Here is a 14,244-nt window from a genome sequence, read left to right as displayed (position 1 = left end):
TTATATAAATACTAATTTTTTAGCTCTCTAACTTTAAAAGGCCTCTAAAAATGATGCTATATTACATAGATGCTATATTCTTGGTATAGCACAAAGTTCTCTGACTTGGACAAATCAAAAAAGCATCACTAACGGTGTTTTTTTTTAAGCACACTTGTTCTAAAAGAAAGCTTGTGTTCTACATTTGCATTCGTATATGAACGATAAGCAGTGTTAAATATGTGCAGAGCATAAATGTTTCTAATTTATGGATCCTGGTAATTTTAGAGGCATGGGAGAAGCCTGATTGAAATGTATGATTTTCGTTGGCTATTACAGTAGATATATTCCATTTTGCCCAACAAAATAAGAGAAAGAAGTCAGCAGGCATTATTTTTAGAGGGAAAGGATTCATCCAGGAATCCAAGAAGGTAATTGTCAGAAGTCCTTAGGATATAATGTGATTTGAAATTGCATTAAAAACTTACAAAGTCTATTTCCTGGTATTAAAATGGAAAAAATATTTGTATCTCACTTCAGCAGACTTTTATGTGGTTTAAAATTTTTCGTTTAGGTTGTCCACATCCGGTCCCCATTCTTGTCTTTTCTATTCTCTCATTATCTCCCTCTAGGGGTTTGTTTTTACCTTCTGTCTTTATCCTTATTAGTGGAAAAAAGTGGGTCAGTATTACTTTAGTTTGTCTTCACTTTCACTCTGCTGTTCATTCCTGAACTAGCTTTTAGCCTCTGGGAAAGAAGAAAGTAAAAATATTTACAGAAACTGGGCCAACCTCTTGGCGCTCCCTCCCCCCAAGAAAACAAAACCTAACCAAAGGCAACAGTAGCTCCTCTCTGTTCTCTTATAGCACCTTGTATTTCTCTTCTCACATAGCCCATATTTTTATTATAACTGCTTATTGACTATCTTTCATCCAGCTAGACTCTCAGTCCTTTGAGGACGTAGCATATTGCCAAGAACACAGTACAAAGAAATTAAAAGAACAAATGCTGCGTGCGTGAATGACTGCTGCCCTGCTACCCCACTCAACCACCCATAATAAAGGAGAAAAGTTGCAATCAGTATGCTCAGGTGTGGGCCCCTTGACATCAACTCTCTAGAATACCAGTAGAGAACTGCGGCATTGATATCTTAATTACATAATTGCATAATTTAAGCAAGAGTTTTTGTTTTGTTGGGGGTGGATGGGAGGAAGATGCAGGGGCTGAATTGCTCAGGTAATCCCTTCCCCAGGCGCTGTGTTGTTGCGTCACTACGTAACCATCTCACATCTGCGGGGTCTTCTCACCGCTTTCACCTCGGTCCGCCGGCTTCAGAAGCCCTGCTGGAGAGACCAAGGCCCCCACCTCGGGGCGGGGGGTTTCCCGGGGATACCCCGCCCCGCCCTCTAGGCCCCGCCCCCGGACCGTCGGTTCCGCCCCTCCCGCCGCCGCCGCCAGCAGGGGTCGCGCTGCCCGCGGCAAGCCGCTCAGGCGGGGGTGGGGGAAGCTCCCGCAGCGGGTCGCTTTTCTCCGCCGCTGCTGGTTGGATCGTTTCAATAAAAGTCTTTTTTCTCGCTCGCTCGCTCTCCTCCGGGGAACAGGCGGAGGCGTCAGTCCGCAGCCGCCGAGTGAGAAAGCGACGCACACGCAGAGAACGAAAGCGGCCGCCCGCGGTCTCCGGAGCTCCTCACGGTCCGGCCGCAGAGAAGAAGGAACCCTCGTCCGGGCGGGCCGCCTCAGCCGGGCGTCACCTCCCTGCCCGCCTCGCTCCCGCCCAGGCTCCTCCGAGGGGATTAGTGGGCTGCCCGCGCGGCCCGGCGGCCCGGGAGCCATGTTGTCCGGGGGGCTTGGCAACGCGTGAGGGACCCGCGGCCCCTCCCGGAGGCTCCGGACCCTCGGCGAGAGCCGGAAGGCAGCGGCGGAGGCCTGCGCCTCGGAGGCGCCTCGGGTCCGCCAGCCGCTGGGACCCGGACCTGCATCCGGTCGCCGCGGGCGTCGGCAGAGCAGCTCACGCTCCGCGCCTCGCTTCGCGACGCGGCCCCCGCACTTGCTGGTGAGTTGGTGGCGGGCGACCTCGCGGGGCTTTTCCTCCTGCCGGGCGGACCCCGAGCCGAGGGGGGCGGGAGGGTGCTTGGGACCGAGGGCCGGGGCGGGAGGCTTCGGGGGCGCTGGAGGCTCAGGCCCGGCCGGGAAGTTGAGAGAGGGAGGCGCGGCGTAGGGAGCTCGCGAGTGCCTGTCGCCCCTCTGGTCCAGCGCGAACCCCGGGTCGCCCAGGCATTTCCGGGGTGGGGTGGGATGGGATGGGATGGGCTGTGGGTATGTGATGGGCTTCTTCGCGGGAGGCGCCTCCAGCCGCAGCCTCCTCTGGTGCTTGCTGCCCGTTTGGTCTCCGGGGGAGGCCCAGGAGGAAAGAGGCTGAAAGTCCCCGGAGACACAAAGATCCCCCTCGGCGGGGGTGGAGCTGCAGGCGCGGGCGGCGGAGGGGAAAGGAAGGGCGCGAGTCCGCGGGAGGTGGGCGAGGAGGCGGCGGTGGCCGCCGCGCTTCCAGCTCCTTGGAGACGCCGGGGGTGTGAGCGGGTGGCGAGCGCGGGGGAGGAGGGGGAGGAGGAGGAGGAGGAGGAGCCTTCGCGTGGGGAGCCGGCCGAGACAAAGATCACCGCAGCCTCCCGCTGGCGGGTCACACCCCTGAGTGTCGGTCAAGAGCTGAGGTGGAGGGAGTGTGGGAAACCCAAAGAACCGATGGGGAGGGGAATATGGGCAGTTGCCAAGTATTGTCGTCTCCGTTGCAGTTGCTTTTCTCAGCATTTTCGTGCCCGATGCTTTTGCTCCCCAACTCAGCTGGATAGCTCCAGATTCCCTGCTTCCCGTCACCACCTCACTGCCACATTGACTCCCTTGTGGTTTCCCCCTCATTCTCCCCCTACTTTTCACCCACTCCTTTTCGGGTAAGCAGTATTTTGCCTTCAGCTTGGGGGAACGTTTGCTAATGACAGGATGCCTGAGCTTGTTCTGACCCTGAACTGCCTTGAACTCCTCTCTCTTCCTCCCACCCTTTCCTTTCTGGGATCTTATAATGTCACATGGCCACTAACAATTAGCTTTTCTTCAAAAATGGCAAAAACATTTAGCTGAAACCCGTGGCGCTCCTCTTTTATATTAATTCGTCCACTAAAGACACGGCCTTGGTTATGGTTTATCACTTCTTAGCCAAATAAATTTTCTAGGTAACAAAAGTGGCAAATTTTGTTTTGAGTCTCGGCTCTTACTAGGGTCAGCAAAGTGTATTCCTGGCAGCCAGACCTTCTGTCACTTATCAGGAAATGCTTGACTTAAAGACAATTCTTTCCTCAAACTTTGCTGATTCTTGTTGAGGGATTTCTTTTAAAGGGCGCTAGTGTTAGAAGGTCAAAGTAACAAATTTGAGTTACTGTATCTTAGACTTCTGTTAACCATTGGGCAGAAGAAAATGAATGGGATTTTAAGATCTTTAATGCCTGGAGTCAAGGAAAGCCTCCGTTGAAGCTAGAGGCAAGGTTCAATCAAATTTTAAGAAAAAAATTTGCTGCCAGTGGTGTTATTGGTTTTGTTTGTTAATGAGGTCATGTCAGTCTTTGTAATTCTAATATCTGCATACTTCCAAAAACAACGGTTGTAACAATGGAAAAAAATTGGCAATATTTAAGGAAAAGTCCTTTTTTTATTAGGGAGAATATTGGAATATAGAAGTGTCATCCTTTTATCTGGTGGACTGTCTCATAGGCCAGAAACACTAACAGTTTGAATGCTGGACTTCAAAGAAAATAGCTGAGCCTTTGGCGTATATATATACACACACACATATATGTACATGTATACATGTATATTTTACAGCCAAAATAGACATTGAAGCATGATGGAAAGAAATTAAAAGTAAAGACTTTGGTATAGGGACGTTACTGTTGATATTATTCTGGGAACAGCCATATCTTGCTGCCATTACAATGTTGACGCTATAAAAATTGTGAAAAGGATTTCGTTTTAGGGACCCGCCTCTGAATTGTGTACTCCCTACCCCACTCTCACCACTTAATACATTTCAAATATCTCTGTGACATTAAAGATCGTATCATTAATGATTGGTGTTTTGTATAGCATATTTATCAAAAGGCCAAATCGAAGATACATTGGCTATTTTCTACACGTTGGTTAGTGTTTAATTAGATTATGAAGTTTAATTCTCTGAAGGAAATCTGCCAAAAAGTTAACGAAGATTTCTGGGTGGTGTGATTTATGGATGAAAAAAAATACAGCTCTGTGTTTTCCAAATTTTTACATTCCTTTTAAAATCTGAAAAAAAGTGTATGAAGTATAAAGCCTTGTTAGTAACCTAATTTTCCTGTTACTGAAAGAAGCTCCCGTAAAAGAGTTTATGCTCATCCTTGAACTCTGACCCAATAAAGTCCCTTTCAGGTGTTAGGTATTTGAAATAGTGTAGCCTGCCAGATGTGCTCTGATTACCTGAAGGGAGAAAGAGACATACATAGTAAGGAAAGATGAAATTGCAAGAGTTATTTCAGTGTATGGTAGTGATCCAATATACAGTGGTAGCTTTGGACACCAGTAATCTTGTTCTAATAAGTCATTGGTTTTACAAAAAATAGAAAATTTAAATTTTATTTTCTCTGTAGTCGTGTTGACTAAACAGATTTTAATGTATGTATTTGTTGATATGTTTCGTTTTTAGATATTGCTTCTGTCCTATGATTAGGGTGGAAAGAGATGGCATAAAATAATGTACTTTGTTGAGGCTTTTGTTTTTCCCCTTATTTTCAGCAGTATTTCCCTCCTTTTCCTTTATTGGTGAAATAGTACTAACCAAACAACTGGAGGCATTTTACTGTGAATGGTAGAAACTATAGTGGCAACTGAAGAAGTGAAGATGATGTCCTGTAATACTATAAAACATTATCTGTGAACACAGAATTTTCCCCCTGGTATTTTCTTTGTTATTGTCTAATCGTGTTGCATATTTATAAGGCATTACATTTTGAGTCTTTATTACTGTTCTCTAATCTTTATAAAAATTGCAGCATCATGTCATGGCATTCTTTTTTATAGTTTTTACACTTCCACGGAGGATAATTTCTTAACAAATGTATTGCTGTGTTGTAGAAAAAGGACATTATATGTTAAATTCAGTTAATAAAAATATTCATTAGAGTATTTTATCTATTTTAAAAATTGTCTCCTTTCATATATGGGAAGGAAGAATAGTTTTGAGGTTCTTTGAATTTTGAATGTGTAATTTTTGCTTAAACTTTTAAATGGAAAAGTTATTTAAAGTGCAATTTATAAACTGATCATGGCATTTTGCGTTTTATTTATTAATTTTTTTTAATGTTTATCTTTGAGAGAGAGTGAAAGAGACAGAGTGCAGTGAGAGAGGGGCAGAGAGAGAGGCAGACACAGAATCTGAAGCAGGCTCCAGGCTCTGAGCTATCAGCACAGAGCCCAGTGCAAGGCTCAAATCCATGAACTACAAAATCATGACCTGAGCTAAAGTTGGATGCTTAACCCACTGAGCCACCCAGGAGCCCCGGCGTTTTGCATTTTAGATGATAAAGATAAACAGGAGGTTTATGGCATTTAAAATTGTGCTTTATATACTATTTATGAGGTTAAAAAATCACCTAAATAGAAAATTTGGTGTAGGTTACTAGCATTCAACCTACAGTGTTGGCAATTTCTTTGAACTGGTGGGGAGAGGACCTTTTTTTTTTTTTTTTTTTTAATTTCTATTTACAATATTTATGAATTAAGCCAAGAATTCTTACTGTCATTACTGGAGTCTTAGTCATTATTTTACTCTGAGCCTTTTTAGTTGGCAACTGCTTTCATATCTGCAAAATATTGACCTGGAAAGAGTAATTGCCAAGGGCCAGGAAAATGTATTGAATATATCTGAGTGTAGCTTACCTTTCCTAGCCTGTTTCCCTCTCTCTGTTGGCCAACTTGGAAAATAAATAAAAACCTAACAATAAATCTAATGGGAAGGTGCCTACTATAAATAATGTTATGTTCCATAGTAACCTATGATACTGAATACTGTATGTGAGGAGGTAGATTTACAGATCTGTGGCATATTGGGATGAGTGAAAATTACCTTGCTCTCCAAGTCTCCTTTAAAAATTTTTTTTTGGGGGGTGCCTGGGTGATTTAGTCGGTTAAGGGTCTTGACTTCAGCTCAGGTTCTGACCTTGCAGTTTGAGCCCTGCATTGGGCTCTGTGCTGACAGCCTGGAGCCTGCTTTGGATTCTGTCTCCCTCTTGCTCTTCGCCTCCCCTGCTTGCACTCCTGCCTGCCTCTCTCTCTCTCTCTCTCTCTCTCTCTCTCTCTCAAAAGTAAATGCTAAAAAAATAAAATTATTATTATTATTTTTACATTTATTTATTTTTGAGAGACAGAGCACAAGCGGGAGAGGGGCAGATAGAGAAGGAGACACAGAATCCGAAACAGGCTCCAGGTTCCAGGCTCCAAGCTGTCGGCACAGAGCCCAACGCGGGTCTCGAACTCACCAACTGTGAGATCATGACCTGAGCCGAAGTCGGATGCCCACTGACTGAGCCACCCAGGCACCCCAAAATAAAATTATTTTTTGATGTAAACTATATGTGAAAGAAATTAAACTCAATTACCTCTTTTGCTAGTACTATGCCAGGTATTACTTTGTTTAATCCTCATAGTAAGCTCATCATATAGGTATTGTGCCTGTTTTCAAATAAGGACACAGAGGCCCTAGATTAAGTGATGGTCTCCAAGCTCCTACCTCTGTGATGAAGCTGAGGTTCCAGTGTTGGTGTTCAAACCACTATATTACACTGCCTCCTTGGGGATGTGATGTTAAAAAGTCTGTGTTAAATGTCTGCTATAGAGAGAACTAAAAAGTGATAAATTTAAAAACTCATCAAAATTAGATTTAAATTCCTACACACAAAACAATTGAACTATACAAAATGTATAAGAGGACATGTTTATAGCTAAATATGAATTAAAAGTGCTAAAAAATACTGAAAATATTTGTAGATTTATTTTTAATCATGGATTTATCAATTATTTTGGGGGGGGAACAAAGTAAAATGAATAGTGCTGAAAAGCAAAAATAATTATACTGTATATTTACTCTCATTTTTGCTTCTGAATTTTCTTATTTGTTTTGATTTTACATGTGTTAAAATTAGTTTGCATTATTTTAGCATATGTCATAAATGGGAAGGTGGCTCAGATGCATGCTGTGTAGGTTGCTTCAGTATTGGGTGAGAATTTTGCTTTAAGGTAGATAAATTTTATATCTATATCTGTACACAAATAATTGCCTATTGGTTTGGGTTTTGGAATTGCTTATTTAGTTAAGTAAAGTGTAAATTTTGATTTTTGTGTTTTTATTACTATGTGTCTATATACCACTGAAAATGGAAATATCAGAGCAGATTGTACATTTTTGGTGATAACTTTTTACACTGAAAGCCAGCCCTTATGATGTTATTGTTGATATATATCTTATCCGTTGTTCAATTTGAAGAACAGAAAATGTTATTGAATTGACTAAGGTATTACATTAAAGTGGAAAAGCAATGAAAGCAGATTTTCTTTTGTTGTCATAAAAGTTAATTTGGAAAAGGTTTTGTCAACTTTTTTTTTTTAATGTAAGCTCTACACTCATCATGGTACTTGAACTTATGACCTTGAGATCAAAAGTTGCATGCTCTACCAACTGAGCTGCACATTCCCCTTGTCAACCTTGTAAAGGCGCATTTTTATTTCTTTTTATGCATTTATTAGTGTAAATACTTTCAACAATACTCTAAATTTTAAATGCATATTTGTAAACAGTGGGAAAAGGACCCAAGAATAATTTAACTATATTCTAGGTTAGTGACTAACTCACTTTGGTCTTCTCAGTCATATATTTAGTCCATCTATTCTTATAATTGATGGTTAATATTTGTTAATAGTGTGTATTAATATTAAATAATATAAACAAAGTTTGGTAAAAATTGGTATTAATATTTGTGAAAAATCATTAGGTAACAACATTGAAGCTCTTACTCCAAATTTAGAAGCATTATCCTTTAAATCAGCTAATATGTAAAATAAACTAGCTAATATATATTTTTAAGCATTATCTTTAAAATAAACCTTTCCCATAATTCCAGATTTTAATGTTTTAATTACTGGTTTGTACTGTTATTTCTGGTGGAAAGCTTTTTATTGATTTTTGAAATAAATTTTAGATTCCTTAAGGAGACTTTAGCACTTTGAGCTTGTCTTATTGAAATATTTTTAAGAAATCCTTTATGGCTTTATTATACTTCATACGTTTTCTTTCTCTTTTAGTTTCCTTTTTTTTTTTTTTTGAGAGCAAGGAGCTAGAGGGAGAGGTGCCCATGTGCGTTCAAGCAGGGGAGGGACAAAAAGCAAGGGAAAGAGAATCTTAAGCAGGCTTCCGGCCCAGGAGCCCAGGGCAGAGCCTGAGGCGGGCTCTATCTCCAGACCTGAGAGAGCATGACCTGAACCAAAATCATGAGTTGGACACCTAATTGACCAGGCCACCCAGGTGCCCCAATACATTTTGTTTTTCAATTCAGGGGTATAATAAGTAAGTACTTTTAAAGCATTTGTTGTGCCCCAGGCATTGTGTTAGTCATTGTATATGGTATAAAAATATAATTTAATGACGAACTATTATAATACGTGAAATAACAGCAACACCGGTTGACCGGAATGTTCTGCTCTTGGTCCTAATCTCATGTTTTACATGTTCCCTGGGTAGTCTCCTCTGTATTCAGTGCTTTGTTCTTAATTACCTCTATGTTGATGATCTCTACACCTTTACTTCTAATCCAGACCTTTTTTCCTGAATTCCTTCTAGTTACCTCCCAGATGTTGCCTCTTAGTGTTCCTTTACCAGAGCTGAACGTTTTTTTAGTCTCTGCCTCCATTCCCAACCACAGTAATGCACCACCATCAGCCTTGTCACTTGAGCCAAAAGCTTTGGCAGATTATGCTTTTCTGTTAGCTCTCCTCTCCCTAGTCCAGTCTCTCACACCAAACTTTATCAATTTTATTTCCTAAATATATTTCAGATTTATTTTTTCCTGTTGTTCCTTTAATATGTAAGGGTTTTGGAATACCTCATCTGTATTATTACATCCAATTTTGGCCATTTAAATCTAACAGGTATTCATTCTTCTTTACATTTATGTATATGTCTGTCCTTCCTTCTGCCCATCCATCCATGTATCTATGTCTGTTCTATACTAGCATTCCTGGTCCATCCTAAGAAATAAAGATGAGGAAGCTGATGTGTTGGTGTTACAGTGCTGTGATGCTTGGAGAGAAATTCTCATTTTTGAGGGCAAATGTCACTTTGTCATCTTTCATCTACTCTGGTGGAGTTGTGGTAATTGTACTATAACATTTATGTCTACCATAGTACTTAAGACATTGTTTTGTAATTAATTATTTATAAATCTCCATTCTGGTTGGCCTTGTGCTCCAGATAGACCATGGTTTTTTGGTATTCCCTCCAAATTATGTATTGCCTAATTGAATGAATGAAGTGATAGGATTAGGATCTGAATTGGTAAATTACGGTCAGATTAATCATGGCCTAGAAAGAGTCAAGAGTCAATTCTGATACGGGAGAAAAATTAAAAGCCATCAAAAGTTTTGAGTATTGTTGTTAAATGTAGGTGGTATTTGTGTATGAGCAATATGGAAGCAGTTTGTAGGCCAACCTGGAGGGGCAATAACGGCATTATTGGGTCTTTTTAATTACATGTAAACTGTACTAACTTGTTTTCTTAGACAAATTGGAAATATAAAATTACATTATTTATATGTACATAAAGCATCTGTTTCTAAAGATCTAAAAACTTTGGTCGATATCAAGAGTGAAATCTGGTTTAGCTGATAAAATTCCGTGCTTAATGAAATTGAGCTCTTTACCTATGTAGTACTAGAGCTAAATGCATTTACTGAAGTATAGAATTGCACTCAAAGGGAGAGAACAGTGCATTTATTGCCATCCCTGTTGCCCTGATAGTTTATGTATACAGTTGACCAAGAATTTTGTTTTTATTGGGATTATTGTAATTAAATAAAAACTGCTTTAGAGTCTGATTTTAAAATTAAAGACATTTTATTGATATATTTTTAAATTGAGGTTTAAATTATACCTCTGTTATAGTAGGTATATTGTAAGAATTAGATACATTTTAGAAATCAGAGATTATGGCTTGATGACATCTTGAAATGTAACATTTAAAAATGAATTTTCATAATTTGTGAGATGTAGTGCCTTTTTTTGGGAAAAAATCTGAACTCTTATAAAGTTGGAATTGGTTATATGTGTCCATATGTTTTCCATAAAGAAATTATTTCAGTCATAACTGATAATCATGTGATCTTGAACCAGTTACTTAAACACTTAAGGGTCAGTTTCTTCTATGAAATTGGGAAGTGCCAGAACCTATTTCATGGGGTTTGGGAATTAAATGAAATGGTATGTGTACAGCACTTTTCAAAGTACCTTGCATTTAGCACTCAGAACTGGCAATTTTTTTTTTTTGTATTCCTCTTTAATAGGAAGAATTGTTGGTAATGTACCAGAATTGTTTTGCTGATCTATTCCTTCAGGTTTATTCCTTCAGGTTAAGTAAGTGATTCACAAGGACAATTGAATTAAAATAATCTCTCTGGCTTTTAAAACTGTACATAACCTCCAGGATTTTTGCATATGCTTCCCTACTCCCACCCAATTTGAGAAACATTGTTAGTGAGTTAGCGTTACTGATCGGCATATGTTGCGTCCTTCAGGTATATTTTGGGGAGGAGGATACTATAGACTATTGGACCAAATAATGTAGGATATTCACTATTGTTTCTTATCTAATGCCCATTATGAAAAAAAGTGTTATAATCTTCCTGGTAAATAAGCACATTGATTAATCTTTTCTTTAGGACCAACCAGATTTTTCTTGTAACCATTTGCCCTTTGTCTGTTCCCCTTCTTCAGACCTATCCTGTACTGCTTGTTTGACCTCTTAACAGTATTTGCTGTCCATGTTAATGACTTTTATGTGTGATTCAGATATTCTGAAAGTCAAAATAGAATAACAGGTCATAACTTATCCATCAAAAAAAGAAAATTGTTTTTGTGTTTTATTCTTTGTCATAAACTCTTATCTTTTTTTTCTTTAAGTTTGTTTTGAGAAAGAGAAAGAGAGTACCTGTGCGAGTTGGGGAGGTGCAGAGAGAGAGGAGAGAAAGAATCCCAAGCAGGCTTGGGGCTGTCTGCACAGAGCCTGACACACAGGGTTCGAACTCACAAACTGAGCCATGAGATCATGACCTGAGCCAAAATCAAGAGTTGGATGCTTAACCATCTGAGCCACCCAGTACCCCTGTTATCTTAGGTTTTTATTATCTTATGTTCTTCTAGGTCAGTGGCCTTCACATGAACTTCGGAAGCACTCTTGTTGATTAAAAAAAAAACAAAAAAACCCCAACTAGATGTCTCCGTGATGTGTGTGTGTGTGTGTGTGTGTGTGATGTAAAATCTTAAGCTCTGTCCCAGAGCAACTGAATTCAAATCTCTGAGCTTCGTTTTTAAAATGTTCCAGGCAATCCTTGGGTTTTAGAAACACAGTTCTAGGGTTTAGTACAGTGTTAAGAGGAGCAATCACTCGTATAGAAATTAAAGTAAGGGCAAAGTGATTGAAACTTTCCATCATCGCATCTTATTTTTTCTCTCTTTGTATTCTTTTTTGGATTTCCTAGTTTTAGCATGTTTGGGGGGATTTTCTTAACTTTATAAAAGTCTTATGTTCCAATTATTGTATTTATTTTTTATCCCTTTAGTGAATATCTTTTTGTTTTGGTTTTTTAGTTTGTTTTCTAAAAGGCAAACTGAGGCATGTTAATTTTTTTTTTTTTTTCAAAGTTTAATGAGCATACATTGATTGAGTTAGGGAGCACCAAACCAGAGGTTTTTACCTGTCTACCAACTAGAGCTGGGAGAGTGGAAAGTTTTTACAGGGAAGACCTAGAAGCAAAGGGAATTTTTTGATTGGTGATATTTTAAGCAGCAGTTGCCTTCTTTGGAAAGCCTAGTTGACTGTGATTGGTTGTTCTTAAGTTTCATTTTCTCAGATTCTTGTATAGTGACTGTGGCTTAGGTTTTGGTTTGCTTACCTAGGGTACCAAGGCATTAGAGCCACCTTAGTCTAATCACCTTCTTGCTTAATTACTTTAACAGTTTGAGTGTCTTATTGTTTTGCATCTGTACAGTCTCAATTATTATGTTTTTAAAAATTATTTTTTAAATGTAAGAACATACCAATGTAGAAAATAGACCATAATCTAAATTCCCTAGCAGTGGTTATCATCTTCAAATATTCTCTGTGTTTTTTCATATACAGAGTTTAATATTTTTGTTTAAGATCCTTTTTATAATGTAAGTTTTTTAAGTTACCAAATAATTTTTATGGCTATCGTTTTCATTGTTACAGCAACAGTTAACTGTTTCATAGCGGTTAATAATAATTTACTACTTTTCATTTTGCATCATTTTAAATTGTGCTGGGACAGGCTGTAGCACGTGACCACACCATCCTTTCCCCGCCATTTTACATTTCCTTAGGGTAGCCAGATACAGAGACATGGAATTCCCAGATCAAACCCTGTGAACCTATTCAATTAATGCTTGTTGTGGCAGTGCCACTAGTAATGTGCCACATCTACTTTTACTGACACTACTCTTTAAAATTCTTGCTTCAGGGGCGCCTGGGTGGCTCAGTTGGTTATGTGTCTGACTCTTGACTTCAGCTCAGGTCTTGATCCCAGGGTCATGGGATTGAGCACCCATGTCAGGCTTTGTGCTAGGCTTGGAGCCTGCTTGGGAGTTGCTTTCTCTTTCCCTCTGCCCTGTCCCCTGCTCATTCTCTCTCTTTCTAAAAAAAAAAAGTAATAATAATAATACTTGCTTTAGATAATTTATAGAAAGATGTCATTGCTTGGGTTTGGATTTCTTTGATTGCTGGGTTTTTTTCCTTATTTTCCCCTCAAATTGCTCAGGAGGAAATGTTTACCATTCCCTGAATCCTGACAGCTTCATTTTTCATTATTTTGTAATACTTTTTTTTTTTAAATTTATTCTGAGAGGGAGAGACAGACATAGCACAAGGGGAGGAGGGGCAGAGAGAGAGAGGGAGAGAGAGAATCCCAAGCAGTCTCCATACTGTCAGTTCAGAGCCCGATGCAGGGCTTGAGCCACGAGATCATGCCCTGAGCAGAAACTGAAATTTGGATGCTTAACTTACTGAACTACCCAGGTGCCCCTGTGATACTTTCTTTTTTTTTAATCATATTGCTATATGTAACGTTTTTTTCTCTTAATCTGAAATAATTTGTTTTGGTGATCCATCTGTTCTTATTCTAGCTCCAGTTTATTTTAGTTATCACTGCTTTGTAATATATCTTAATGTCTGGTATGGCAAGACAGTTTTTTCTTCAAATAATTTTGATACTATGTATGTATTTTTATTCTACTTTTATAAATGGTAGGCAAAAGAGAAGTAAAAGAGGTGTCTCCATTTTTTTTTTTCTTTTCAACCTCGTCTCTCTAGCTTAAAACTTCAGTCCTAGATATGTCAGCACATCTGTAAGAGTTGGATCAGGAATCAGGGTAGACTTCCATTTCCTCATCGTCCAGGTTGTATCTTGTAAAGAGCATCTCTGTAAAAATTAGGTAATTTATGATTTTGTTCATTTATTCATGCTGTCACCAAAGGTGGACTTGTCCTGAAGAGGAGGGAATGACATTCAGCCAAGGGGTACTTGGTAGATTTCTTGGAGGAAGTAATGCTAGAGATGATTAGCTTTAGCACTTACTAGGATAAAAGGGCAGTATGTAAAAAGGAATTGTGAAAGAAGGGTTTACATTAAAAAAAATTGTTATTCTCCACCAGCCTATTAAGTATTTCCATGTAGCAGAAATAGAGAAATAGAGGTTGCATGTGGAAGATGTGGTAGGTGAGATCAAAGAGGGAGCTATACCAGTAAGAAGTTTGGATTTTATTCATCTATGGAATTGACCTACTGAATATTTTTTAGGCAGAATGTCCTCTTTTCTACATTGAAGTCTTTGGGAAAGTTCTGTGAACTGCTACAAATGAGCTACTTTTTCAGAAGCAGCCTCAAAGGATTGCTTCCTTACTTTAGGAA

At 39.5% G+C, this 14,244-nt stretch overlaps 1 protein-coding gene across 1 annotated transcript in view; it reads left to right on the top strand.

Moving 5' to 3' along the window:
- The first annotated feature begins 1,955 nt into the window (after nt 1–1,955).
- The window catches only part of CDK17 (cyclin dependent kinase 17), a 109,614-nt gene continuing 97,325 nt past the window's right edge, over nt 1,956–14,244 (top strand). Inside the window, exon 1 of the mRNA XM_042992950.1 lies at nt 1,956–2,032. The gene's annotated coding sequence lies outside the window, so the exon portion shown is untranslated. The remainder of the gene's footprint in view (nt 2,033–14,244) is intronic.

The sequence above is a fragment of the Panthera tigris genome, chromosome B4 (assembly GCF_018350195.1).
Source record: "Panthera tigris isolate Pti1 chromosome B4, P.tigris_Pti1_mat1.1, whole genome shotgun sequence".
Classification (NCBI taxonomy): Eukaryota; Metazoa; Chordata; class Mammalia; order Carnivora; family Felidae; genus Panthera; species Panthera tigris.
This window is presented reverse-complemented; position numbering and strand designations above follow the sequence as displayed.